The sequence below is a fragment of the Miniopterus natalensis genome, chromosome 2, assembly GCF_054644295.1.
Source record: "Miniopterus natalensis isolate mMinNat1 chromosome 2, mMinNat1.hap1, whole genome shotgun sequence".
NCBI classification, from domain to species: domain Eukaryota; kingdom Metazoa; phylum Chordata; class Mammalia; order Chiroptera; family Miniopteridae; genus Miniopterus; species Miniopterus natalensis.
In genome coordinates, this window is record NC_142082.1 from 160,168,290 (window position 1) to 160,174,289 (window position 6,000).

At 36.8% G+C, this 6,000-nt stretch overlaps 1 pseudogene; it reads right to left on the reverse strand.

The window, feature by feature from the left end:
- Positions 1-2,934: 2,934 nt before the first annotated feature.
- On the reverse strand, positions 2,935-3,862 carry LOC107525324 (phosphorylated adapter RNA export protein pseudogene; annotated as a pseudogene).
- Between the last annotated feature and the right edge of the window lie 2,138 nt (positions 3,863-6,000).

A 6,000-nucleotide genomic window follows, 5' to 3' on the forward strand; every position in this document is an offset into this window, starting at 1 on the left:
CAGAATTGCTGTGGCTTGAATAGGCCTCTTTTTTTTTAGGCCTCATTTTTTAAATCTTGTTTTATACGTGAGGAAGTAGAGACAAGACCACAACATAATTTGCAGGGCCCAAAGCGAAATGAAAATGTTGGGCTCCTTGTTCAAAAATTCTCAGGCGCCCAATGGCAACAGCAGAGCATGAAACCAATCATAGGATGCCTCTGAGAGCAGGGCCCTTTGCGACAACACAGGCTGTGTGCCCATGGAGCCACCCCTGAGACGAGGTCGGACAGGTCAAATGATTTGCCGAAGGTGATAAAACTAGTTAGGAGTGGACCTAACCTGATTCCTTGTTTAGTTTTTCTTTTTTTCCTTCTGCATTCTATTATTTCCTTATATTTGCTTCCTGTTTAGCTTAGAATAGTGTATATTTACTCATTCATTATTTAATTTAGTAAATATTTCTTGAACACAGACTATGTGGCAGGCACTATATTAAGAACTGAGCCAACAATTATAAGACAATTCTTTTCCTTAAATACTACTTTACACTGGGTGCAGGAAAAGGGCGCCGGGGGAAACCCACTTCTACAGAGGTTGTGGGGAAGGTGGGAACTCTTATGTACTACTATAGTAAGAGGTCAGGAGGTATTAACTTTTTGGAGGGCAAGTTGGCCCTACAAGACAAATGTCTTAAAATGGATCTCTCTCCCTCCTCTCCCTCCTTTCTTCCCTCCCTTCCTGCCTCCCTTCTAATATCCTTTGGCCCAGAAATAACACCTTTTGGAATTTATCCTAAGGCAGAAATAAGTAATGTGGGCAAAGTTCTATAGGCAGAGCTGTTCATCGCAGAGATTTTTTTTCCCTCATAAACGCCCAAGAATTTGGATTTTGTTAGGCACATTTTGGTATATCTATGTTGTTAACAAATGTCCATTAAAATTGTGGTTTTAGAAGACTATTAACAAGGTAACTGTTTATAATATATAATTAATAAAACAACAAGGTTTAAAATAGTATAGCTTTTTTTTTTTTGGTTAGAAAATATCTGTTTGTAACACATTCCCAAATGTTAGTAGTGATTAACTCTTTATAATTAGTTTTTCTCTTTCTACTTGGTTATATTTTCTAATATTTCTTTATTGAGCATATATAATTTTTATACAAAATTTTAAGTTCCATCTATATTAAACTATGGGAATCTATGTTTTCTTTACTTTCTTTTTAAAAAAATTTTTTATTGAATTTATTGGGGTGTCATTGGTTAATAAAATTATATATTTTATTATATAATAATAAAGTTGTAATTGTTCAGGTGTACAATTCTATAATACATCATCTGTAATTGATGTATTGTGTGTTTACCACCCCACATCAAGTCTCCTTCTATCACCATTTATCTATGTTTTCTTTTTTTTAAATATATCTTTATTGATTTCAGAGAGAGGAAAGGAGGAGAGAGAGAGAGCGAAACATCAACGAGTCATTGATCGAGCCTGCAACCTGGGCATGTGCCCTGACCGGGAATCAAACCTGGATCGCCTGTATCCCAGGTCGACACTCAACCGCTAAGCCATGCCCGACCGGGCTATCTATGTTTTCTTAAATGCCTAGAGAAGAGGGGCAGTAAGTCTATTTTACTCCAGAAAAAAATTAATGATTAAATTTTATATATCAAAGTTCATGATAGACTAAACTAAATGTTCATCATAAGCTTGAACTATTCCGCTTCTAGTTAGATGAAAGAATTCTTAGAGGTTATATAATCCAACCTTCCAAATGAAGAAATTGACTCTACAATATCTTGTATAATCAATATAAATTTACTGAATTTGGAGATAGATTTATTTTATTCATGAAAAAGTGGATCTTAGCTAAATTATAACAAAGAGAAGCCAATTTGGAATCAGAATACCAATATTCTGTAACTATACTATGGCTATCTAGGTGTAATTGTGCATAGTAAAGGAGTGGGTGTGTTACTGAATAGACACTTTTTGAAAAATCCATCCAAATAAATAATTGAGTTTTGGCCACTCTACTTGTTATTTAGTGTCACCATTCACCATAAACTCTATTTTTAAATGCCCAGAGAAAAAAATTAGGAGCACTTCGCCAAAAGCACTGTCATAGATGGTGGTCTACCAGACCCTATCCATAAAAATACCTAGGACAGGGCATTCATCCAGAACCTCACTCGGTGACTTACTTTTAATTATTTTTTAATATATATATTTTTATTATTTCAGCGAGAGGAAGGGAGAAGGAGAGATAGAAACATCAATGATGAAAGAAAGTCATTGATCAGCTGCCTTCTACACACCCACTGCTGGAACCTGGGCATGTGCCCTGATGGGGAACTGAACCGAGATCTCCTGGATCCTAGGTCGATGCTCAACCGCTGAGCCATGCCAGCCGGGCTCAGTGACTTACTTTATATTTGTAACTGTATGGGTAAAAATTTAAAAGATAATTATTACATTTTGTAAAGTCAAAGGCAACTTTCAAAAATTAATGTAAAATTAAATAAGCCAGAAATGCACATGCAAAATAATATGGAAAACAGTCACACTCACAGAAACAGAGTATAAAAGGTGTTGCCAGGGACTGGAGAGGGGGGAAATAGGCAGAGGTTAGTAAAAGGGTACATACTTTTAGTTATAAGATGAATAAATTCCAAGAATCTAATGTAGAACAGTGATTATAGTTGATAACGCCGTATTGTGTAATAAAAATTCACTGCATACAACTTAAATGTTCTCACCAAAAAGGAGGGGAGGGTAAATATATGAGGTGGTGGATGTGTTAATTAACTTGATATCTTTTCATATCTGATATCTGTACATATATCAAATCATGAAATTCTACACTTCAAACATTTTATATTTTATTTCTCAATTATACCTCAATAAAGCTGAAAAACATAAGATTAATAGTCTGGTGTCATTTTTAAATTCAAATTTTATAAAGAAAAATATGCAATTCATGAAAATGAACAACCTCAATGGCTTCCTCTGCAACCAACTTTGTTTCTCCATGTCCTTCCTGTGATTCATCAAGAGGATCCAGGACCTCATTTGTGTCACTTGCAAAAATTTCTTGTGATATATTATCATCTTCTTGAAAATTTAGACTTTTAACAGCTTGTTTCATCTCTTTCCCTAATACTTGTGTTCTCCTCTTCCTAGCAGCTTTTTTATTTTCATATTTCTTTTGACTTTCAATGTAGAAAATGTCCTTAATTTGTCCCTCCCGATACTAGAGGTTTTTTTCAGGAGATTCAGGACAACTCCACCTGGTGTTCTTCTTGCACCCCCGCTCATTATAAAAAGGCCACCATCCTGTTCATTCTCAGCAGTTCCCATCAAGTTCTGTTGCCTTTTTGTTCCCAATTATATGCATGATTGGGGCTATCAGATCTTTCTTTGGTTCCTGCAGCCTGAACGTAATTTCATCAGCTACTTTCTCCTGAGAATCGTCCCCTGTGATCTCATACCTGCCTTTATGGTTCACCTCTAGTCTGTCCTCTAGTCTGTCTCCTAGCTTGTCTTTGACAAGTCGTTTCCATTTGAGATCACCGTGCCCATTTCCTCTTCCTTTGAGCCTGTTTTCTTGCCACATCGCATATATTCTAGGTCTTTGCCTAATTCTGTTGTATGTTCTTGAGACCCCCCCTCTTAAGTTTCTCAGCAAGCGGATAATTGTGGGTCTGGGATTGCCTGCTTTTGTCAACAGTGCCTTCCACTTCCAGAACACCAAGTCCAGCGGCCACCGCATCTCGATTCTGCTCCTGCAGGACAGCGCCCTTCTTATCTCTAGCAAAAGGTGGGTTCTGGCTACTCTGGCCAAATGGCACATCGCCATGGATTTCCAAATTATTCATTTTGATCCAGGGCATAAACATTTCTAAAATTAGGTTACTTAAGATGTCCCGAGAGTTGACTATAGTTTACAAAGCAGATTAAAGAAAAAATATGTAGAAAGTGATCACAAGGAATTCTTTACAGGCAATGTACTTGAACTCAGTAGTTCCTGACATGCATGGTGATTGAAGCTGGATTTAAGGATCTAAGTATGAAAAGAAGAGAAAAATCATTATTAGTTGTTTTTTTATTCATAAAGACTGCAAAAATAAAATTAGTTTTGGCAATCCTTAAAAAGAAAAGGAAAAATATACAGAGAAAATTATCGCGAGGATTATAAGAAAATGTTAATAGTACTTATTTCTGGGGAAAAACTTAAAATAAAATGTTCTTTAATTCCTGGTTGCTGTACCTGCTCTGTGCCCCAGGTTTCCAAGACAAATGATTTAGGAACAGCTGTCCTTTATCTTTTAGTGTTTAGTATATAAAGATGGTTTAATACAGTATGCAATGATAAATGTGGTCTTAAAATTACTTTTCCTTACAAACGACAACCACTAAAACAATCAAAATCTTTGTTCTGTAGCTTAAGACATACTCTCTTATTTTAGAAAATATTCTGAAAATTTTTGTTCACTACTGGTCTGAGAATTCTTTGAAACCCACAATAATTCCTATGGCGTTTGTTATAATCATCCACTTGACCAACTTTGTTACAATGCAGTTAGATTAAGTTTATGAGTTAAGAATTTTATCTGTGTTAGTTTCCGTTTCCCTCAATTATCCCTTCCCACCTGCCAAAACACAAAAACTGAACAAACAACTAAAAGTCCCTTTTTAACATCATTGTATCTTTTTTCTCCCCTCTCTGCACCCATCTAGGGAAAAGAGTGCAATTTACGTGAAGGTACTCTATATTGTTCCTTCCATTTGGCTTCTAGGAGTAGTTTTGTGGACAGATTGACTGTCAATTAAAATGTAAACTAAAAAAACTTTGACTTCAAAGGCTCTTTTTGTGCTTGTCTTTCAATTCTTACGATTACAGCATTTCAGATACTAAGCATCATCAATGCTGTCTCCTGGTCATAACTGGGCCTGCCTGACCTTCAAATTACCCCTCTTCCAAAATTAATTCTTCCTCCTCCCAAACCATAAGAATATTTCTACATTAAAAAAAAACCTAGGAACTAATTGGTTCTTTCATAGGTCATATTAAGGTATGAATGACTGATAATCTGCCCTAAAACTCTAAAAAGAGATTGCTTATTAGTGGAAAAAAACATCCAGCTAGTGGAGTTTCAGGCAGGGGGCAGATGCTTTTGGATAAAGGGAACAATTTGATAGCTTGCGGGTAATATTAAGAGGTCTATCCAACTGTGTTCTGTTAAGATTCTTAGCCTCTGCATACAACTGACCCTAGAAATACACTACCAAATACATATTTTAGATAATTTCTTGCCTTTCTGTTAGGCCCATGGTCAGTTCTGTTTCTTTGTCCTTTGGGGAACTGAGCTGTTGCTAAGTGGACAACTATCCCTTGCTTACATCTATGGATTCCTTTTCCCAGATCCACCCCAGAAAAAGTTGTTCCTCTCCAGCTCTAGCCCCATTGGGTAGCTTGCACCATTCCAAGATGTTTTTCTTTAAAATTCAGCATGATGATCTTGCCCCAATCCACTAACTAATGCTATTTAATATAAACTCCACATTATGTAGTGTTGTTGCTCACAGCGAACTCAGAAATGTTCCATTGCCTCCTCTCTTAAGGTCTTTCTTTAAAATGCAAATACTTCAAGTGTGAATAGCACTTTTGACTAATTTACACTGAGGTGTTAGTAATTTTTTTTTTATGGCCTTTTTTTCCTCAGAAGGAACTTAGGCTGGGAAGTTAGAGAACAGAGGAGGGAGAATATGGGAAAGGAAAGGGAACAGGAGGAGCAGAATAGATTCAATGACATGGAAGCATAGTTGAGACTGACCAAATGTCAGAGGGATGGAGGGGGGCGGGGGGATGGAGGGGGAGAGAGTAACCAAAGAATTTATGTGCATACATACACAACCCAAGGACACGGACAATGGGGAGGGGGAAGGAACGGGGCGGGGGGGGGGGAATGGGTCATTGGGGAGAAAAAGGGACATCTGTAATACTTTAAACCAA